Genomic DNA, 24,399 nt, shown 5'->3' with positions numbered 1-24,399 from the left:
GATGATAATAAAGAGAAACTACAACAGAACAGATCATTGTCTGCTCAGCTTGCTCCTTGTGGGGAGAAATCATTACACACTTTTACTACCAGATGAAATCTGTCATTATAAAAAATATTTCATTGAGTGGAGCTGGGTCAGCCTCTTCAAGGGATTGATAAAGGATAGAGTAACAGGCCACTGACATCTGAGATGCTAAACTACAAACTATCCTTTGGGGGGTGGGGACAGGGAGATCACTTAATAAACTAAATTTATGAGGTTGCAAAAATCCTTTGACATTTTCCCCCAAAGTACTTTCTCAATAGCTGTCGGTGATTATAAATCACATATACTGAACTGACTGTTGCTTTAGCAGTATAATTTGGAAAATTACAACCCAATAGGTAAAAGCATAATTTTGTATATGATACGTCTTGACATAAATTATGCTAGTTTGCATTTCTCAACCTAGAGACATACTTTTCCGTCGACATTTCTAAATTGTATACTGCCTCCCTTATTCACCTTGGAAACAAAACATGCTTCCTCTGGTTTCTGTGGTTACAAAAAGATTCATAAACAGAGATGATACTTTTCAGTCCAGAAATTCGGATGTTGAAGACAGTGTATGTCGTGCCACTTAATTGTAATACCATTGCAAATGACAGGTTTTGATAAAGTGGTTTGCAGTGTGTGTTTGGAGTCACTCTCAATTTTTTACCATTAACAAGTAATGATAGTTCAGATAAATGCACCTAGGTGTTAATTGTTAGGTAGAGAACATAACAAGGCCCAGCATCACTTTTTCTCTTTTGTTAAAATAATTGACACAATTACTCGTAACCTCAGTTCAAAAACTCAACTCCTGTGCATTCCTATATCCATTTCAAAAGGAATTTTCCAAAACTAGCAAACCTTACTCACCCCCATTTCGTGTGTGTGTGTGTGTGTGTGTGTGTGTGTGTGTGTGTGTGTGTGTGTGTGTGTGTGTGTGCTGCCCGCATTATTGCTGGGGCTTGGTGCCAGCATTACAAATCCACTGCTCTTGGCAGCCATCTTTTTTCTGTTGCTGTTGTTGGATAGAACAGAGAGAAATTGAGAGAGGAGGGGAAGAGAAAGATAGAGACCTGCAGACCTGCTTCACCTCTTGTGAAGCCAACCCCCTGCAGGCGGGGAGCAGGGGCTGGAACCTGCATCCTTGTGCCTGTCCTTGCGCTTCACACTTAACCAGGTGCGATACTGCCCAGCCCCCTCATTTCATTCTTTATGGGGGAAGTTAGTACAGTGCATTGGATATGAAAGTCTTACCCTGAAATCTTCATTCAACAAGTCCCATAAGTGCATTTTCTGCTAACCACTTCAATTTGGGTACCTTGAAATGTTTTTTTTTTTTTTTTAAAGAAAAAAAAATCTTGTTTTAGGTATATAAGACTTTTTTTTTTTTTTTTGCTTTGAGTGGGCTGTTAAAAGTACATCCCCATTAAAATGATCTTCTTAACTGGGGCCAGTTTTTCTGTACCTAACTTGAGAGGAAAGATGTGCAAATCATGGGATCGGTACTTAATTTAGGGCTCTATTTACCATGTAGGTTGTCAGGAAGTATTAACCTTAAGGTAAGATGAGAGCATGGAGTACAGAGCTCTGACTGATGGTGCACAGTACACCAGGTATTAAATAGCATTATCCGTCCTGCTTGCTAGAGTAAATAGGATTTCACTATTATGATGTGTCAGGGCTTTCAGTGAAATCAAATTTACAAGACACTAAACTGCCATCCTCTCTGCTGAGCAGCTTTATTCTGGGATCTTGCTTTCATATTAATCCTGTTGGTAGGAAATACTTGTACCAATTGTGCATGGAAATTATAATTTAATGATCTCTTCCCTTTCTCTATTCAGAGCTTAGAATGGACCACTGTGCTTTGTGGTGATAGCTCCGGGGCTCTGAGAAAGAGATAATATACAGTGCAGCTTTAAAGCCCGGCATCACATTGCCTTTTTGTGAGTGCTTGTAATGATCATAAGTGCTAAGATGCCAACAATACAGCTTGCCTACTTTCTCAACTCTTCATATTTCCTTTACCTTGGGGGGGGGGGAACCATGCAATAAAATAATTAGATTCTGTTTACCATGAAAGTTTAAAGAAAAAAAAAAATGAATGCCACTTGAATGTGTAGAGACAAGGTAAGAAACACAGTGGTATTAAGTCCCTGGAAAATTAATTCCTCTTTTAAACACATTCTGTTCATTTTGTCAAGAGAGCCTTTTTCACTTTAGAAACAATTGATACCTCCTTTCTTTGGAATCTCTTCTTGCTGTTGATAAGAATATTTCAGCCAGAAAGTCATTCTGTTTCCTGTGTATGTGAGTGACAGTGGACTAAATCTTTTAAAATTTCCTTTGCGTTCAATTTCATAATTAGTGTTTTGTTTCTTGTTATCTTATTTATAAATTTTAAACACATTCCATTGAGGCAGACCAGCCAATGTTCATTTCCCTGTTTTACTGACTGAAAAAATTAAACTACATGGATATTAATTTTTGAAGGGAAGTGGCAGAGCTGGTATTAGAAAATGCTCCTCAGTCCCAGTTTTATGTTCCGACCAGGAGCCAGCTGTGCCTGTATAAGGGATTATATTTTCAACACATTAGCTTCAGTTAGAAAGATAGATTTGGTCATTAAAACATTTGCAAATAATATTAGCTCATAACATTATCAAATAAGATATGACTACATCTGAGCTTGGCATGTAACGCAGGTTGGCACAGTAAGGTTAGTATTTAATGAAGGGAATGCAAATCCAATTAGGCTAGGGAGACTAATCTAGGATTTTGACCTTGGTCATTCTTATCTGTCTGGATTTTGGGTGGCTGTAGGAATCTTTGACATTCACTATTCATTCAGAAGCATTCAAGCACCGCTCATAGATGTAATGGCATGACACAAATGGCACAAGTACCCATTGGCATCTGAATCTTTTTGTTTTCCTCAAGAAGTGTTCATTAGCATATTCCAGTACTCTATCTGAGATTAGCTGTGTCCTGCCAAGTACTGGTGCTTATATTTTTCGAGTCTTTCCTGATTGGCATCCTGGGATGCAGGCCAAGAAGTCGTAAAATTTCACTGGTAGATTTCCTAGTTTGTGGGCTACTGAAGACCTATAACCATTCTTCTTTACTGCAAATGGATAGAGAGGTGAGAAAGAGACATAAGGATCTTAAATTATGGGCTGTGTTCTCTTAATTTGTCTTATAATCTCTAGTCCTTCTATCACATTTCTGCATCTATCTTCACACTCTGGATTCAAGCTTGGCATTATTTCCTCTCCATATTTGGGAGCAATGATAAGTAGGACTTCTCACTTTTTGACTCAGAATCGCACCCAGTAACCGAAGAGTTGTGCATACTTACATGAAGAATTGAGCATGGAGAAAAAAACCACCAAGGACCTGGAATCCAAATAGAAATTTTCTACTCTTTCATGAAATGAATTAGGAGAGTAACTGAGATAAGTTTTGAATGGCCACAAGGTGTTTCAAAGTCTTCCTAGAAGTGTTTACCAAGATTTAGAGTCAGTAGAACAAGAGATAGAACAATGAAGCAAGTTTTCCATTCTTTTACAGCCTCGAGTTTTTTGTTTTGTTTTTGTGACCTCAGAAAGATTTTGTAGAGCTGGCTGTGATTTTTTTTTTTTTTTTTTTTTTTTGGTCAGGAGGCAGTATGATTTGCCTGTTTAGATTAGGAAATAGGGTCTTTGTGTATCCTACAAGTTTAATGAGGGACAACAGTCAGATGCTCTGTCATTTCTTTGACTTAGGAGAAAATTAAGCTAGAGGATTTAGTGACTGCTCACATGTGGCCTCTTCACAACTGGTAGTTTCCACACAAGGTCTAAGAGAATAGAAAGTTTGTTTTCTGCTGTGTCCCTAGCAACTGAAGCAGGAGAGGCTGTGCATAGTAGGGATGTGAGAAATAAATCCCTGAAGGCATTTTCTATAGGTAAAAGACTTGAATCTTAAAATGGCCTCTGTGGTTAAAATGTGCATCATCTGTTCTTCCTACTTCAAGTTATATATACCTTACCCAGCAGGGGTTCTCAGAGATTCAGGCCCCAGGCTCTTTCTACTCACGTGATAACAGGCTCTGATATACAGTTGTGCCTCCTACTTGCATAAACTTGAGTTGTCACTACAGGCAGTACTTCCAGAGTAAACTTTGGAAGTAAATGTCCTCAGTCTGCCTAAGTAATGCTTTTCAACTTTTACATGACTTACTGGCATTCACTGCTTGTTCAAAAGCACAATCATTAAACTCCTCCAATGAGCCAAGTTTTGTTCATAGAAAAAGTTACAGAGAGAGAGAGAGAAAAGAGGGGAAAGCATGGCCACCCTTTGACAGTTTACTCTTTGGTGATACCCTCAACTGCTATTAATGAAGCTTTTCTTCTAGAGCTGGGGAGGAGGAGGAGGAATGTAATCAGTTGTATTACACTACCCTAAATAGAAGGGGCAACTTTGAATATTATTCCTAAGTGTGGCTTTTAGTGACAGTGCTTCTGGATACTGCAGATATCCTTGCTGTTCCAGTGCTGTTTGCCAGCAGAGTATCTCTGTCACCATCATTATCATCACCATCATCATTATCCTATGTAAACAGCTACCATCTATTGAGGGATTTTTTTTTTACCTTTATTTATTTATTGGATAGAGACAGCCAGAAATTGAGAGGGAAGGTGGTAATAGAGAGGGAGTGAGACAGAGAGACACCTGCAGCACTGCTTCACTACTTGCAAAGCTTTCCCCCTCGGGTCCTTGAACATTGTAACATGTGCACTCAACCAGGTGCACCACCGCCTGGTCCCCTGTTGAGGGATTATTGTAAACTAGGCATTGTAGGAAGTAGTTTCAAATGATTTCTTTCTTTCACCCCTGGATTAGTCTTTAAGGAAAAGCATTTTTCTTTTCACCACCCACCTGTTGTTTATTTTGCTATTGAGACATTGACTCTCCCTGTGCAGCCGAGTCAACTGGGTCTTTGCCTTCCTCCTCTCTCGCGGCAGCAGTAGATTATAATATTCCCACAAGACTCTCTGCCCTTATATTTATTGCATAGGTCTACTTCCTCCATCTTGAGATTTTCTTTTGTATGCAATTGAGTATGACTTTGTTGTTGTTATTATTTAGAGCCACTAGATTTAAGTTATTTATCAGATTCTGAGCTAAATTTCCTCTCCCAACAATTGAACTTAGCATTTTTATAAACTAAGCTCTGTAATTCTTAATAGTGGGTCACATTGCACATTAGAGAGAAATGAAAGCTATTTCATTAGAGGGTATTATCCAAAGAGGGATATGGTTGGTAGGTTGGTATGGTTGTAATATATAGATGAAGTCCATAGGATGGATGCTGAGTTTAACGCCATATATAATAAAGGATCTGTGCATCATACCTCACCTTTCTATGAAGGTAGAGAGAAAAGTTGGTTCTATTAATACTTTGGGGAAAAACAGTTGGCAGTCCTGTTACAAACTATGCCAGATCCCAGGGAGAGAAGGTGATGCCGTATCTAAGAGCCTCTTCGGGCTCCTCCCACCACTGGGGCCCTTTCCCCTCCACCGTTTTCCATTCTGTCATCACCTATGTTGCAGAATCACATCCCTCTAGCTGGCCTCTGGAGTCGTCCTTAAACTGTTGTGTCCACAGCAACCCAGCCTTCTCAACCTCCTGTTAAATTGTGTACATGTGAAATCCTGGTACCTAAACTGTCTACAAAATTGGAGTTGCACAAATAGGAGACTTGATGCTCACTGACTTACCTTTCTCTTTTTATTTATCTTTAATTGGGGGATTAATGGTTTACAGTAAATACAGTTGTTAATACATGTGTAAAGCTTCTCAATTTTCTACAAAATGTTCTCACTCCTACCTAGGTCCTTCTCCACCATCATGCACCATGACCTGAATGTCCACCCAACCCTAAGTTCTTTACTTTGGTGCAATACACCAAACCCAATTTAAGTTCTACTTTGTCTTTGTCCTTTCTATTCTTATTTCTCTTATTTAAAACCAGAGATGTTTCTCCTCTCCTTGTCATCTGAGTGTCCTCTCTAAGCTCTGCCACAAAATTAACCTGCATAATTTTAAAAATCTCAGAAACACACCACTCGAATCTATTACCCCCAAGTCACTCCTGCTTTTACCTTCCCTTGGTGGTTTTCCATCTATTGCTTCAGTGTTGATCTTCAGTAAGAAAATGCCAAGCTCACTGTCTTCTCTGTACGCTCCTCTGTCTTATGTGAGGCATCTTAGTAGGGGACATTGAACTCCTACTATGTGCCCAGGTATTGTATCTGTTAGGTACTTGTGATACATGAATTGTTGGTATTAATCTTACTACAGCTTTCTTGTTACCTCTTAGTAGCAACATTTCCAAAGCGTAATCAGAATACAGTATTTTGTCTAGATGTATGTGATATATGGTAAGTACTGAAAATAGAACTGAGAGAAGGCTTGCCCAAGTCTGGGCATTAAGAACCTTAGACAAGTTATCTCCTTTGATTGGAAGGTCCATGTGTTGAGAAACTCTGTTTATCTATCATTAAAGTGAAAATAAAAGTATTACTACAAAGCGTATTTCTGTAGTTAAGGAAAAATAATACATAATAGCCTGTGAATTGCCTATTCTCTTGTGATGTTGTTGCTCTAAATTGTAGAGATTTGGCAGGCATTCCTAGAACTATTTGTTAAAATTCAATAGTATGTAATTAAAGGCACAGACTGCCATTTACTGTTGGGTACATTAAAAATTTTTATTACATGTCACTTGGATGTGACCCCAAACTCATTTCCCAAAAGAATAATGCCAGAAAGACACAAAGGGTAAGTTTTTAGTCTAAATAGAGACTATATATATTCTCTACATTTATAGAATTATCAGTTACACTCTATTTCGTAGTAATTATGTGATCATTTTTGAATATTACTTTGGAAATATCCAACTAGAAACAAATTATGATCAAATTCTGGTTTTTAAGTCTTGCCAAGCAGGAAAGCATGATTGCTGGTGTTTTTCTGACTGCTGATTAAAACCCCTATTAATGTAAAAAAGCTAGATGATGCATTAATGAAATTGAATATTTATAGACACATAAAAGTTTACTGCTCCTTGAAAATGTCATATTCACCTACTGCAGATGTTTACTTTTCTTTAGTAACAGAAGCCTGTAGATTTAAAAATACTTTTATGTAGTTGTGGTGGAGGGTGGGAACATTATTTATCCAGTCATTATTATGGTTGTGAGTGATTGATACTTATTTTGATTCCTAGAACTAGTTCATGTTTGGGTGGCCATCCCAAATAATGCAGAGGTGACTAAAATGTTGATGAGTACTTTAGGATATCATTCCTTATTGTATCATTTTTAAATTTAAAAAATTGTATTTATTAGATAGAGACAGCCAGAAATTGAGAGGGAAGGGGGTGATAGGGAGAGAGATAGAGAGACACCTGCAACACTGCTTCACCACTCGTGAAGTTTCTCCCCTGCAGGTGAGGACCGGGGGCTTGAACCCGGGTCCTTGCGCTCTATAACATGTGCGCTTAACCAGATGCGCCACCACCCGGCCCCCATTTCTTAACTTTTATAAAGCTCAAACAATGGAAATTCCACTTGCTTTGTTGGTGTTAGGACAAAAACTGTACATTTTAATAGGTTTTTTTTTAATTAATTACTATATTAAACAAAAGAAATTTTTAGTAGAGCTTATTGCATATTTATCTATGATACTTAAGAATATCCCCAGGCCAGGTGGTGGCTTACCTTGTAGTGCACATGCTACCAGGGAATAGGACCAGGTTTAAGCCCCCAGTCCCCACTTGCAGGAGGGATGTTTCAGAAGCAGGAGATTAAGTGCTGCTGGTATCTCTCCTCTCTCAAATGAAATGGAAGCTGGCAATGGTGGAGTCAAGCAAGCACTGAACCCCAGGAGGATCCTAGTGGTAATAGTAATCATAATAATAACCCAAACCAGAGTATCCTCAGACTTCAGTACATTTGAGCAATTCTTAGTTCTGGAATGCATCAAAATCTTGGAACTATTCTTCTAAAGGGCCATAAACTAAAATAATGACATTAAAGACAAATGATTATCAATTCAAATGAATTGATACCACTTATTATTGATAGTTTTGCTTCCAGACACCATATGGTCTAATCTCTGTCACCCTCAGAGTCTCTTATCTGCAAAAGAACTTTCATGATATGCTTTTTGAGATATGGAGAGAAAAATGCTATACATGAGCTTATAGTAAATATTAAAATACACCCTAATTTAAAATAGCATAACATCAGTTGTCATCACCATTTTCTAGTGTCCAGGACGTAGAGTCACACATTGTTGAAAGTTATTTGTTAAACTACAGAATATGTATATGTATGAATGTATATATGTATGTATACATACATATCTCTTATTTTGTTAATATTACATTTTTGCCAGAAAAAATATAATCATTAGCTTAGTTATAGGACAGCTATAAAAACAAAAAAATTCATACATAAGTAATATTTATTTATTTGCCTTCAGGTTTTATCTCTGGGGCTGGGTGCCTGCACTACGAATCCTTGCTCTTGGAGGCTATATTTTCCCTTTTTGTTGCCCATATTGTTTATCATTGCTGTTGTTATTATTATTATTATTGTTATTGATATAATTTTTGGTGGATAGGACAGAGAGAAATGGAGAGAGGAGAGGGAGCCAGAGAGGGGAAGGGAAAGATAGACACCTGCAGACCTGCTTTACCACTTGTGAAGCAACCCCCCTGCAGGTGAGGAGCTGGGGGCTCTAACCAGGATCCTTACTCAGGTCCCTGCGCTTCACGCCATGTGCGCTTAACCCGCTGCACTACTGCCCAGTCCCCAAATAATTTTTAAGTACAATTAGTTTGATATATCTTTCAGATTTTCAGAGCTTTTTGAGTTCCATTGCATTTGTTAAAATGTTTCGTTTTTATATGTTTCACTTCAAATCTGGCAAACTGTATATAACAGAAATAATAAAAAAGACACTTTAGTGTATTTAAGCTTAAGTCTTTCTGTATCCCTCCACCTTTTTTTAGCACAAGATGACCAGAATCCTCTTTTTAAAAATTAGCGATTCAATACTGATTTATAAAATTACATGTCAACATCAGTATAATTCCATGCTGTTCCCACCACCAGAGTTCTGAATCCCAAGTCCCTTCACTGCAAACCACTGCATTTCTCCCAAGGTTGCAGACATGGGTTAATTGTCCTCTCTACAACTGTCTGTTTACATTTGTACATAACTGCCCCCCTTTTCTTCCAGGTTCAATCCTCTCTTCCCCTCCAAGCCACACATCACTCTATTACTGCATCCAACTATCTTCCCCCTTTTTGTCCTCTCTCTCTGGGACCTGATGGAGCTGGAGGTCAGAGTCCTTTTATCCTCTTCTTCCTATCACTTCTCCCCCACTGGGAATATGGATCAGAGTTTTTTGGGGGGGTGCAGAATGTTGGAGTTCTGACTTCTGTAGTCACTTCTCCACTGGATTTGGGTGTTGGCAGGTTGATCCATACCCCTAGCCTGTCTCTGTCTTTGCCTAGTGGGGAAGAGCTCTGGAGAGATGAGGTTCCAGGACACTTTGGTGAGGTCGTCTGCCCTGTGATGTCATGGTGGAATCCTGGTAGCTTCTGCAACTTGGTATCTGGAAGGTGACAGGAAGAAATAGTGAAACAAAATGGCTAATGAACAGGAACCAAAAAGTAGGAATAGAGCAGATGAGATTGGGGCTATAAGGGTGGAAGAAAGCTTAGAAGTCCATGTTAGGCATGTTTCTAGGGGCCCATGACTATGGTAGTTTTGCTTGAAAGTTTGATAGCTAGCCTGAAGTTGGATAAAACCACTGTCTGAGAAAATGTTCTCAGAGTAGAAAAAAGGGCTAGAAAGTTGAACTAGGGCAGCGAATAGCTCCTCCCATTCTTGCATATATTCTGTGGATAGAATTAACTATTTACCTCCATCCACCGGATCCAGGGCTTACATATATATTTTTTTTCTAGGGTTATCACTGGGGCTCGGTGCCTGCACTATGTATGAATTCACTTCTGGAGGCCATTTTTTCCATTTTTGTTGCCTTTTTGCTGTTGTTGTTACCAGATAGGACAGAGAAATCGAGAGGAGGGAAAGACAGAGAGGGGGAGAGAAAAACAGACACCTGCAAACCTGCCTCACTATCTGTGAAGAAACATCCCTACCAGTGGGGAGCTGGTGGCTTGAACCGGGATCCTTCCGCTGATCCTTGAGCCTCATGGCATGTGCACTTCACCTGCTACACTACCACCCACACATCCCCCCATATATATATTTAAATTTATATTTGTATTTAGTATCAGAGCCTGTGTAACCTCTAAGTCCCTACTGGTCTGAATTCACAGCTTATTGACTAGAATCTTTATATTTAGATAAATGAATATTAGCCCAGATGGTGGGTAGAAATTTTTTTAATTAATTATCTTTATTTATTTATTTATTGGATAGAGACAGGTAGAAATCGAGAGGGAAGGGGGTGATAGGGTGAGAGATAGAGAGACACCTGCAGCCCTGCTTCACCACTTGCGAAGCTTTCCCCCTGCAGGTGGGGACCAGGGGGTCGAACCTGGTCCTTCTTCTTCTAGTGTTTGCCGAACCTGGTCCTTACACAGTGTAACACATGCGCTCAACCAGGTGCATCACCACCCGGCCCCTTGAGTAGAAATTTTTAAAAGGAATCTTCAAAGTGGTTAAACTTGACTTTTTTAAGTTTTAAAAAAACCTCACTAAACCTGGTGTTCTTAATTATAGTGTTCCAGTTCAGTTCTTTGCAACCTAGGACCAGAAACATCGATTCAGTAAAGCAGACTCTAAAGACCATCGTCCTAACATCTGGGGCCACCAGCTTTAATATTCATTTGTTTATTTTAGTGGAAGAGACATAGACATATAGGGAAGAGAACACTGATCTGCGAGGAATTGAACCTGGGCCCTCAAAGCCTCATCCATGAAAATCTTTTACATAGCCGCTATGTTGCTATGTTATCTTCCCCAGGCCCAGGAACATTAGTTGTAAAGGAAGTCCCTGAGTTTTAGGGGGAATAGGAAGGTAGAGGAAACCAAGGATCTGCAGGAAGTCCTGTATAGCAACCTCTCTAATAAGTGGATGTTTCCACATTCACTGAGGGGGTTTTTGTCGGATCAACACAGGTTTTGCTTTAATTTTTCCTTGGCCGTTTCTGACTTACTGTAGAACCAGGATTCACTGTTACGTTGATTTGGGGCTAGGGAGGGGCGGTGTCCGTCTCACAAAGTCTTACTTAACAAGTGCAGAATGAGTTATTTTTTCCCTTATCTGTTTTATTTTTTGAGATGGAATGGACAGCAAGGAGGAGAAAGTGTGAGAGCATGGGTGAGGGACAGTTTAAAGGGTTGTGTTGCAGCCACCCCCCCCCCCCAAAAAAAAAATGAAGTAAAAGATCACAGAAAATGGACAATCCCTTAACTGACAGGACTCCTCTGTTGATGGATCTCCTGGCTAAGGGTGCTCTGGCTATAAAGGCATTTTCTTGAAGACAAAAAAATAGCAGGCTTTTATTTTAGATTATATTCCTCAGTGGAAGAAAACATTTCTGGTGGGTCCATGACTTCAGACTAGGACAGTGGGGATGTTGATATCAATATCAGAGGTTACTTTTCTGCAGTAAAATCCTCTAGGTCAGATTTAATTCTGAGGTGTCTCATCACCTGGCACAATTTATATATGAGCCTATCAAACATACTCGCCAAAGAACCAAATCTCTAAAGTCCTTGTAATTATAAAATGAAGAAGTTCAGTATATTTTGACCAGAACAGAAAAGAGAAATCACAGTTGTTATTCAAAAATATACCTTTTTTTTTTTTTTTTTTTTGCCCCTCCAGGGTTATTGCTGCACCTTAGTGCTGGTACTGTGAGTCCAATGTTCTTGACAGCTATCGGTTTCCATTTTATTGGATAGGACAGAGGGAAATTGAGAGAGGAGGGGGAGACAGAAGAGGGAGAAAGATAGACACCTGCAGACTTGCTTCACCACTTGTGAAGTGTCCCCCTTGCAGGTGGGAATGGGAACTTGAGCCCCCAAGGTCCTTGTGCTTAGTACTGTGTGCGCTTGACTAGCTGTGCCTCTACCCAGGCCATGTACTTTCTTTCATTGACTAAACTCCTCCTCAGAGGACATAGGGTTAGAAAATCTTCATGAAAATGATTCAAAAATACTCCAGTCAAAAAAAAAAAAAATCACCATACAGTAAACTTTCCAAAAGGAAGATTTTTGCATGAAGCTCTAATATCATTCTTATTTTTAATTTCTTTTTTAAATATCTTTATTGGGGGATAAATGGTTTACAGTAAAATACACTAGTTTGTACATGCATAACATCAGTTTTCCACATAATAATTCAACTCCCACTAGGTCTTCCTCTGACATTTATTAATTTCTTCCAAAATTTCCTGTTGTCTTTACATAATGTTTGTACCTCAGGAAGAAAGAAAAACAAATTTATTTATTAACATTTAAAATTTTAATAAACTTTAAAATTTTCTAAGGTTGGTCTTATAATTTCAGTTCTTTGACACAGTGTTTGTGTTTTATGATTCAAGTATTCAATTGTTACAATAAAGTATGGAAATTATAAATATTAAACTCAGTTTCTCAACTATGGATGACTCGTTTCTATTTGAGTATGCTCTAGCTTAAAAATAAAGAGGTAAGCAGCTATTGTAAATTGTTTTTCTTTATGTTCAGTGGTACAAAATATGATAAAAGACTTGCTAACTTGCCACCTTGAACACCCACACTGCAGTTAAAAACATTTCTCACATCTGATTTTATGTAATGTACTTTTTCAGATCTTCCCATTATCTGAAGAAAATCATTTTTCTTTTGAGAAAATTACGGCTCTTAAAGTTGATCCACATAGAGAAGTAGGATATCGGCAGACGCCCTTTTTGCTTTAGAGTTCTTGTTATTCTTTCATCTTAAAAATTGTAGTGGCGATAAAATACTAATCTGTTCATGGTAAGTACTTTCAGGAACTGAAATATTAACTTTTATTTAGCATATGTCTAGTAGTAACTTCTGTGGGCATTTCATGGACGAGGAAAAAAAAGTGGTATCAGTTAGCAATTAAAATGAAAATTCTAGGGAGTCGGGCTGTAGCGCAGCGGGTTAAGCGCAGGTGGCGCAAAGCACAAGGACCGGCATAAGGATCCCAGTTCGAACCCCAGCTCCCCACCTGCAGGGGAGTCGCTTCATAGGCGGTGAGGCAGGTCTGCAGGTGTCTGTCTTTCTCTCCCCCCTCTGTCTTCCCCTCCTCTCTCCATTTCTCTCTGTCCTATCCAACAACGACAACAACAATAATAACTACAACAATAAAACAACAAGGGCAACACAAGGGAATAAATAAATAAAATAAATATTTTTTTTAAATGCTTTAAATAAATAAATAAAATGAAAATTCTAGAATTTGTATTCGCATAAGCACACCTTGTATGCTCTTGGGTCTGTTTTGCTGATTTTAAGACTGAATGTTCTCTAACTTGTTGGCCCCATGTGTGACTTAGAATACTTTGAGATAATTTTCCTGGATTCCTGTAAACTTTTGAGAGACCGTCACTTAGCAAAATATTTTGATCATTTCTTTTTAAAGATCAAAATGATCTTGTTCCTTCTCATTTAAAATAAAACACAGAGGCCTTTATTTTTTCATTTTTCACCATGGGTTGCTTGCCAGCCTCAATCCTTCAGTATTTATTTAGAACAAACTATGTGGCAGACTCCATTTTAGCCCCTACTTACAGCAGAGAGTAGCAGTCCTGTTTTCTAAAAGTTAACACTCTATTAATATAAGATGCTAACAAATACATTTCATGTCAAGCCACGATGAGTTGTGTGTAGGGAAATAGCTCATCACAGGAGAGGAAATGATAGTGTGTGAGTGAGTGTAGGTGGGAACAGAGGTGCGGTTTAATATTGGGAACCTCTGACCAGGTGCCATTGGAAGAAGACCCAAGTGCCAGGTGTGACCACACATATTGAGGGTGGAAACTTCTGGCAGGTTGAGTTGAATACCGGTTGCTCAGATCTCTCCCTTGTTTCCATGCCACTTACAGCTCTAGTGTATTCTTCACTATCTTTTCAGAAAGTGCCAGTTTTGCTTTTCAAGTACAGTGTCTGTGTTGCCAAGCCCAGCAGACGGTGCTTATTTTGGTCTGTACTCTGTTAGCAGATCAGTTGTATGTTGAGTTCAAATGGCACTCTGATTTCAAGAGTGGTTTTAATCCCTCTACTCCTAGAGGAATAGTAAACACACACTGTGGATCTGAGAAGCGATTTCTGTAGTTGTTTTTCAAATTCTATCTTGTGTCAAAATGTGCCCCTGAGCATCCCTGTGACCTTGCTCTCCTTTGCACAAGTCTCCCACACTCCTTAATTCAAGTCAACAGAAATAATCCTGCATAGCTATTGGAAGTGGAGAGCTGAAACGTTTACTGTTTATTTACTTCTTTGCACTGTGCTATGTACTTTACCCGCACTATTTCATTTTCTCTTCCTGTCTGGCTATCCAAAACTGCTATCCCTATTTTACTGAAAAGAGGATGGTCAAGTAAAGGTGCATACTTTCTATCAGATTCTAGAGGTAACAAGCAGTAAAGCCAGGATTTGATCCATATTAGCCCACTGTCTTAACCTCTGCACCATAAAGAAGCGAAACTAAATAGATCTCTTTGACTATATATGAACTGTATGTGATTTTAATTCATTGGGCAGAAAAGGTATCTTCTAATCATGACATATTGGAAATAGACTACCCCCACAGTTCATCGACCTATTTTTTCTCCCTCCACATTCTCTTTCCTGCGTTCACAGAACCAAGAGGTCTTCTAGTTTCTGTTTGTGTATGTCCATGTTTATACTAAGTCTTCAATTTGGGAGTTGCCCCGCCTCCTTCTCTCACCTTTAAAGAAATTGTTTTGCCCATTTTAAGATTCCTTATATTCCCCATTGTCTCCCAACATCCTTTCCATCATTAAAACAGAGAAGGCTTCTTCACTGTGAACAGACTGGTGAATCCGCAGCAGTTGATAGAACAATAAATGTAAAGAGAATGTTCTGGAGCTCTGGGGCCCATGTTCATTCCTCACTTCCTGAGGAATCACTGTCTGCCTTATGCTTCATGATACTTTTTTGTTGAAGACAGTTATATAATACTGCCTTCCAGTGTATTTATCAGGATTCCATTAGAAGTTTAAAGGCATTTTTGATAACTGTAACCTTCTTTACCCAATAAATGGAAAAAGTCATTTCAGTGGTCTGATTTAATATTTCTGACTACAGAAAATGTGCCTTTAGCAACATCTATATAATTGGGGTAGGTCCTTGTAATCAATCATTACATTGAACTTCAACAGTTAATTGTTCTGGTCAGGGCAATATTCAGTTTATTGAGTCATTATTGTAGTTCAAACTTTCAGCTTCCCAGACTGTCACTCATCTTTTGATATGTTGCTCACTGTGACGAGATAGACTAGAATCAAGAGAAAATAAGCTTTGTCTGTATTTCAGACTTGAGACACATTTCTGCTTTTACCACCTTCCTTCCACCCCACCACACAACTTTTTTCATTTAGCAAATGTCAAGTTAGACACCAAGATTTCATGGGCATGGTTTTTTTCTCAAGGCACCAATAGGCATGTGACCTAAGAGGCAGCACTGTGGGTAAGGTGTTGCATGATGTCCTGAGTTGGATTCTCAGCGTTGCCTATGTTTGAGTGATGCCCTGGTTCTTGTCTTTCTCTCTTCCACTAACTAATTAATTGGTGTTTTTTAATGGAGCCAGTACAGTAGTGGGAGGGTAACAGGTATGTAGATAAATAGAAGAATCATCTAACAATATGGAAAATCTTTAGGAGGGCTCTACTAATCTAGTTATCACCAGTCTGTCCCTTGGCACCTGATGCTTGATAGTTCATAGACCAAGGGTCAGCAAACCAAAACTCATATGCTTAGCTGAGTTTCCCCCCTTTTTTAGTTTTACATTTATTTACTTATTATTGAACAAAGACAGAGAAATTGAGAGGGAAGGAGGGAGGTAGAAAGGGAAAGAGACAGAGAAACACCTGCAGCTCTGCTTCACCACTTAAGAAGCTTCCCCCTGTAATAATGTGTGCCCATAATCAGGTGTGCCACTGCCTGCCTCCCCACAATAGAGAAAATCCCAAGAATATTTTTGACACACAAAAAGTATATGAAAATCATGTTAGTTACCGTAAATAGTTGTATTGGAACACAGCCATACTCTTGTTTGTATATTCTTTATGGCTGCTTCTACACTACAGCAGAGTTAAACAATTATAAAACTTTGGGCCCACAAAGCTTCAAATATTCATGGTTTATCCTTTAATAAAGAAATTTTGCCAACCCTTTCAGTAAGCATCCCTCGTCCTTTCCCCTACGAAAATTACTGAGGAGAACTTACTGAGTTCCACTTATGTGTCAGAACTCTGCTAGACTCACAGGAAACAGGAATAAACACAGAGGGCATATTTGTTACTCATGGATTGACCAGTGCACAGAACAGTGTGACTACCCAAAATGCTCTCCAAGAAGATATCAGAGCTAGTTAAAAATATATATATGGTTGTATTGTTATATGGAAAACTGGGAAATGTTATGCATATACAAACTATTGTATTTACTGTCGAATGTAAAACATTAATTCCCCAATAAAGATATATATATCTTTATTGGGGAATTAATAATTCCCCAATATATAAAATATATATAATTTCATATATATATAATTTTTAATATATAAAATATATATAATTTCATATATATATATATATATATGAGCCAGGTGATGGCATATGTGGTTGAGTGCGCAAGAACCTGAGTTTAAACCCTCTGTCCCCACTTGCAGGGTGAAAGCTTCACAAGTGGTAAACAAATGTTCCAGGTCTTTCTGTTTTTCCCTTTGTCTCCCCCTTCACTCTCAATTTCTCTCTGTCTCTATCCAATAAATAATAAAGTAAAAAAGATTATATATAAACACTTGGTAAAAGATATCACAGATTTATAAAGATAGTTTTCTTCTTAGCCTTCTTATTTGTACTTTTTTTCAAAAATGTTTCAACTTGAAGCATTATATCAGGAAGACTGGAGTTCTCTAATGTACAGACTCTCAACAGGCAAATGACTGCACATTGATTTTTCTTTCTGTAACTAGTTCTGGCACAACATCATACCTGAATGCTGAAATGAGGGCTAAACCACAGAAAGTTGAGAATTTAAAAGGACCTGGGACCTGCTCGAAAGGTTGTATAGATGGTTCACAACCTTGGTAGAATACTCCAATAGATTCTGGTTGGTCAAGAAAGAAAAGTATACACTAAAAGTTGATTCAAGAGAAGTATAACTGAGGAAGAATGAGGATAACAGAATTGAGTAAAGAATTGAAAGCTAACTGAAGACAGCTGAGCTAGCAGTGAGCTTAACTATGCTGATTGGAATGACATGAGTCTCAGGACAGAGAACTATAGACACTGACTAAAGAATCCCACTGCTCAAGTGTAAGTCAGATGACTTGCTGGACCTCACAGTCTCTTGATATTGAACCTCTAAGCATCTTTCCCATCCTCCACTTGTGATTCTTCCAATGCTAAGGGTGGCCTCATCTTTAAAACAAGGTCTGTGACATCCAAAGAGGTTGAATGATTTGCCATGGTCACAAGTCATTAGACCACCTTTAGGATGTGAGTCTTGTGGATCAAAGGTCTTGGGTTCTAAAACAATCCTTTTTTTTGTGGGATACATAGTCTGATGGGGGGTGGGGGAGAGTACCAGGGGTGGAGATGCAGAGGAAGAGAGACAGAGAGAGGCATTTTCTTTTTTAAAAAATTTCTTTATTGGGGAATTAATGTTTTACATTCAACAGTAAATACAATAGTTTGTACATGCATAACATTTCTCAGTTTTCCATATAATAATACAACCCCCACTAGGGTCTCTGTCATCCTTCTTGGACCTGTATTCTCCTTCCCCACCCACCCCAGAGTCTTCTTGATTTGGAGCAATATGCCAATTCCAGTTCAGGTTCTACTTGTGTTTGCTCTTCTGATCTTGTTTTTCAACTTCTGCCTGAGAGTGAGATCATCCCATATTCATCCTTCTGTTTCTGATTTATTACACTTAACATGATTTTTTCAAGGTCCATCCAAAATTGGCTGAAAAACAGTGAAGACACCATTTTCTATACCTGAGTAGGATTCCATTATGTATATATACTACAACTTGCTCAGCCACTCATCTGTTGTTGGACACCTGGGTTGCTTCTAGGTTTTGGCTATTAGAAATTGTGCTGCTAAGAACATATGTGTACATAGATCTTTTTGGATGGGTGTGTTGGGTTCCTTAGGATATCTCCCCAGGAGAGAAATTGCAAGATCATAGGCTAGGTCCATTTCTAGCCTTCTGAGAGTTCTCCAGACTGTTCTCCACAGAGGTTAGAAGAGAGAGGCATTTCTGAGAGCCAAGGTAAGGAAAGGTGAGAGTAACTGGCAGACAAGACAGTCAGACCATGACCAGAGTGCAAAAGTTCGAGCTAGTGTTGTGTCACAGAGACCAGCAGGTTGTTATACCCAGTGAAGATGGAAGTTGGGGGTCTTACACAGTGGGAAGGGTGGATGGTCTGGTTGTGCAAAGGAGCTTTGTTGTGGTAGTTTAATCATATCTTACTTGGTTTAGAACTTCAGGGACTGTAAAGGTCAATTCCGCTTTCCAAGATAACTCACAGTCTGCATCACCATCAGTGTTTGAAGCTGAACGAGAGTGCTTCCTTGCCAGGGATTCTGTGAAGGTTCTTGGGAAGGATTTTGAAGACCTTTTCACAACTTGAAATTCTGTGGTTGTAGTTCCAGGTTCATGGATTTTAATAAAGACAGTTCTTCCCTCCCCAACTCTTTATAAAAATGGATCTTTGAAATCATTTTGTTATATTTTCTATTTAAAACAGCAATTAGCTTTGCCTCTCAGATACTTTCCAGTGTGCCATGCTTATCATTCATTTGGAATATTAGTTTGCCAGCTAATGGCCCCCAATTTCAGTTATATATGTAGTGGTGCTCTTGGTGAAATAACACTGCAGCTCTTCACTATAACCAAAGCTCAAGAAAGCTTCTTGTTGCAAAGAGACCCTCATTTTCCCAGCTGTCAACCTGACTGATATTTTAATTTTTCTGCCCTGTAGAAAACTTCAGTCTCTTATCCAATAGATAAATGAGTGAACCCCCAGGAAATGCAGCTGAATGTTTCTGTTTGCCAATGCAATAAATGCAGAAGCTAATAAACGTCTACTTCCATCAGGAGGAGGCGTGTAATGAGTAAATGATGAGAAAAAGAATTCGGGGAAACAAATGATCAATCCAATCTAAGATGACAAACAATTTCTTAATAACTTGGCTTCTAGTTGGAGAGAGAGCTTTCTTTCACCAGGCAAAAAGAATGCCTGTTGAAACTAAGCCTAGCACAAAGTCATTTACATCTCACTGCTGATGGATTTAGTCTGGTTACATTTGGGTCACACTGAGCAATAAGCCACAATTCAAACACATCTTGGTTATTGCAAGTCTTCCTGTGCTCTGTAATTTCTGTGAAAGCGTGCGAGAAAAAGGAATCATTCTGGGTCCTAATTCACATTACTTACCCCCAGACCACACTTCTATTTCACATTTGCTCTTTTAAAATAAAAACCTGCTTCAGAAGTGAAAATCTGGTCTGTCTTTCCCTTGAGGTGTATTCAGATCACAAGAATTGCACAGGAAGTTTTCTTTCTTCAAAGAAAAGGGCTATTCTTCAAAGTGCTTTTGTAGACCTCCATTCCCGAATCCCCTGGGGTCTGCCTTTGTGGCAAAGAACAGAATATCCAAGCTGCTTTGTCCCTCATGGATGCTACATTCTTAACTTCTGGATCCTGGAAGGGCCCGTGCTAAGCAGAAGGCACAGTGTGATTAAGATGGCGTCCACGGGAGCCGCCATCCACATGGAAGATATGAGTGAGAAGACTCCGTGCCAGACCCAGAGATCATTTGATGAGATGCATTTTATTATCACCCCTTTGTGGGGACCTTCTAAGAACATTTCCAAAAAAAAAAAAAAAAAAGTCAAGCAGAAAAGATTGGCTACCAAATACCAGCAGTTTTCAGGGACAGATTTTCATGAATATTTCTAGAAGAAGACTATACCAAATTTGCTTACTGGGTCTTCCATAATTATCTCTTCTTCCCAACTCCATATCCCACCCCACTCCACCCACTCTTTTTTAACTTTTATTTATTTATTTATTTTTAACAAATAAGACACATGCTGGCATTTTTAGCAGCACATGAGTCAATGCATTTCTGCAGTTGAGGAGTGGAACTTAAAGTAGTAGTAGGGTTTAGGACCGTAATACAGAAAAATGTTAATGAGACATCAGATAAAAGCCGGACAAAGGCTGTGCTACTGGGCTCTTGGTGTACTTGGCAGCAGAGAAAGTGCACCTTAGATACTCAGAAATCTTACACAGTGCTTTCTAAAGAAGAACCATTATACCTGAAAGCTAAGACTTTTCACTGTGCTTCTATTCACATGCATATTTCTATGGCAAATCTTTCAAAAGGCCTTTCCTTTGAAATACAAAAAAAGATAAACAGGTCTTTGAAATGGATAGGTGATTCTCTTTGCCACTTTCGAAATCTTTCTCCATTTCATATCTAAGATTTTTTTTTCTTTTCGCCCTTGAATTAAGACGGACTTTTTCTATTCTCCGGAATAGCTTTTCTACACTTTGCCAGCACTGGAGAGAACCATGCACAGTTATTATTTAGCATCAGTTTGAAATTCAAATCAATGGGAGGGGATTAAAACTTAAGATAGATGATTCATCTGCATTGGGTCTTCATTTTGCTTGGGGGAGTAGACTCTATGTTTAGATAAACTTAAATAAACATAATACTTCCCTGTTCAAAGAAATATGTCACAGATATGTGAAGTATTTCATTACTGCTTTCTACTGAGGAAGCTATAATATTTTTAAATCTTAAGACTGACCCAAGGCTTGACAGCCCTAAACTGCAAGCTTAAGACCTTGAACTGTTGGGTTCTAGCACTTACTACTTATAGGACATGAAGCAAATGTGTAACCTTGATTGGACATGTAATTCCTGACTGGAAAAGCGAAGACAGTGATCTCTAATCTTAGTTCCTCCTTGACTAGTTTGTTTCTTTTTTCAGTCACAAATTTAATTGAGAAAAACTAAAGAAATGACTCTTTTTTTCTTTCTTTCTTTTTTTTTTGCCTTTCAGGGTTATCACTGGGGCTCCGTGCCTGCACTGCGAATCCACTGCTCCTGCGGCCATTTTTTAGATTATTGTAGATAGGACAGAGAGAAATTGAGAGGGGAGGGCCGGGGAGGGGAAGATAGAGAGGATGAGAGAAAGATAGACATCTGCAGACCTGCTTCACTTGTGAAGCAACCCCCCTGTAGGTGGGGAACTAGGAGTTCAAACCAGGATCCTTGAGTGTGTTCTTATGCTTTTATACTATATGCACTTAAGCTGGTGTGCCACTACCCAGCCCCCAGTGACTTTTCTAACCACATTTGTTATTGGACTTGGGAGTCCTCAACTGGCTCAGAGGGGAACTCTTTCAAGTGAATCAGGGCTTTATTGTGAATCACACTAGAGAAGGGCAACATGTCAAAGAGAAGGTTTCGTTTGTACAACAGAGACTCAAAAGTCATTATCTTGTAAAGGTTGGGCCATTCTGGATGTAGAGGAAGGAACATGGCAGGGTGTAGAGGCTGGGCCACAGGGAAGCATGTGTCATTGCAGACAGCTTCAGAATCCAATCCAGAGGTAGAGACTTTGCAATAGCAAACAAGTAGTCTTCAGTCTTGACCTAGGTTGGGTGCCTCTGAGCCTAAGTACATAGTTCAAACTGGCCCTGGAGCAGCAACCTTTATTGAGATTTTAATTGGTTGGGCACATGACGAAATTTGTGCTTTAATTTTAACAAAAGTGTGACAAAATTATTCTATTTTTCTGCCCCCTCTCTTACTGGCCTTCCCTTGAGACTAATGTTGAGATTCTTAACTGGACCCGTGGTCCCCATTGTCATATTCACTGTAGAGGGCCACATGTTTCCAGCAGCCTTCTGGAAGCTTTCACTCTGGCCCCGATGGAATTGTGTTTATTTGTGAAGATGGGATCTCCCAGAGTTTCTGTTCTTCCCATGGATCTTTTTAAAAGTATTTTTATTTATTTATCATTGGATAGAGTCAGAGAGAAATTGAGAGGGTAACAGAGATAAAGAGGAGGAGAGACAGAGAGACACCTGCAGTCCTGCTTCACCACTCGGGAAAACTTTCCCCTTGCAGGTTGGAGGAGACATGGGACTTGAACAATGTGTGCACTTAACCAGGTGTGTCAGCACCTGGCTCCTCCCATGGACTTCTTCGTAACTGTCATATCCCAATATCCTTTTTTTTTTTTTAATTCTTCCTTGCTCTTGCTATTTGGTTCTTTAAGAACTGAATGTTAGTATTTCAATGAGTAGAAAATTGAACAACCAACTTAACAAATGAAAGAGAATTTCAGAAATGCCAAGAATAAATAGTTCTTAACCTTGAAGTCTTAAAGTAGATTTCTCCTTTTAAAATTGAGGCATACTCTCCCACCTGTATTTATCTCATGGCTGGAGATATTTGAAGGAAGTGCCAGCCTTCTTTCTTGAGCAGAGAAGGGGCTGATGTGGTATAGTTTGAAGAATTATATTTTTTAAAAAAGGGGGGTTGTGTAACTGCTGTTATTATTTCACTTTATTTTTAAATGAGCTTGAAGTGAACTTGATGGTGAGGTTTTAATTCCAGGAGTTGTCGTTTTGTTTTCCAAATTCAAATTGCACATAATCGCTGCTGAATAGAAAATTCAACTCATTTTATTAACCCCAGTACCAGTTTAATAAGGGGTAAGATTTTTGCCTTTCGCTGGTAAAAAGGTTATCAGAAATTGTCTACATAATAATTGCTACTTTCAGAGAAATCGATATGTCAAATGTCCGTACTCCTAACTCCCCTCCCCTCTTTCCCATCTTATCAGATTTTGAAGATTGGTACTCTGAGGTGAAAGGCTTTATTTAGAAAATGATAAACTACTTTTAAAAAGAAAATAGGTGGGATGGGTAGACTGTTGCCAGGTATGTAGCTCAGTGGTATATAGCACACCTGTCGCCTGTATGAGATCATGGTTTTGATCCTTATCACCAAGACACACAGAACAAACAAACAAAAATATGACCTTTGGTTGGGTTTTCCATTCTTCTAGAGTCCTGGTAGTGTATAATGCCAGAGACAGAAGTAGACCCACAAATGAGAAGCTGGTGTAGATGCTAATTATGCCTGCCTTGCCTGTACCACACCCAAGACTAGTGAGTATAGATTTTAAATGTGCGCACTAAAAGGGTGAACCTGACAGCTTGTGCTCAGGAGACCTCAGAGATGATACCAACAGCTTTCTAAGCCTAGTGATGAAATCATCCTTTGAAACTTAAGAGTGCTTCGCCATCGCTATAACATTTGTGTGTGCCTCACGACAGCTTTTTGAACTCTGAGCTCTGCTGAGGTGGGTCAGAATGTTCTCATCATCTTAGGCACACACGGGAAGATGTACACAGTCAGGAATTCTGAGCTTACCTGTGGCAGGCTTCCTTTGCGGCAGCTCCTTAGTATTTGTCATGCTGGAAGGCTATTTCCATGATTCAGTTTGGGCTTCCTGGTCAGTTGGCATTGAGGAACAAAGTCTATGGCAGAACCTTTCTCTTTCCCTATGTCTCTCCCTTCTGCTCTCAGTTTTTCTTTACCCTATAAAATAGAAGGGGGGTAAGAAAAAAAAAAAAGGCTGCTGAGACCTGTGGACTCATAGTGCCTATGATGAACACTAGTGAAAATTTTCTTTAAAAAGGGTTTCATACTGCAAAGTTGATGACCAAGAAGCTTTTTTCCTCCACAGAAAAGATCACTGTTTGCAGGATTTTTTTTTCCCCCCCATAGCCTTTGGTTTTGAAGAAGACCCTGGTGCATATGCTGAGGAAGTGTGAGAGAATGTTAGGATTATAGAGTTTTTTGTTGTTTTTTTTTCCCCATGGGAGGCTCTAGGAAACCAGCTAAGGCAAAATGGAGTGTAAGCCTGAGATGTGTCGCCAATACAAATGTGACAATTCCTGCCCACAGCCTTCCAGTTGGTGTGCTGTTGAACGTGCATGTGTTGTCACTTTGTTGAACACTTC

General features: G+C 39.1%; 1 protein-coding gene across 1 annotated transcript in view; it reads left to right on the top strand.

Annotated features, from left to right (window-relative positions):
- Positions 1–24,399, top strand: part of CHCHD3 (coiled-coil-helix-coiled-coil-helix domain containing 3) — a 346,441-nt gene that overhangs the window by 246,868 nt on the left and 75,174 nt on the right. The gene's annotated exons all lie outside the window — the stretch shown is intronic.

The sequence above is a fragment of the Erinaceus europaeus genome, chromosome 8, assembly GCF_950295315.1.
Source record: "Erinaceus europaeus chromosome 8, mEriEur2.1, whole genome shotgun sequence".
Lineage (NCBI taxonomy): Eukaryota > Metazoa > Chordata > Mammalia > Eulipotyphla > Erinaceidae > Erinaceus > Erinaceus europaeus.
The sequence above is the reverse complement of the archived record's forward strand: the minus strand, read 5'-3'. Positions and strand labels throughout refer to the sequence as shown.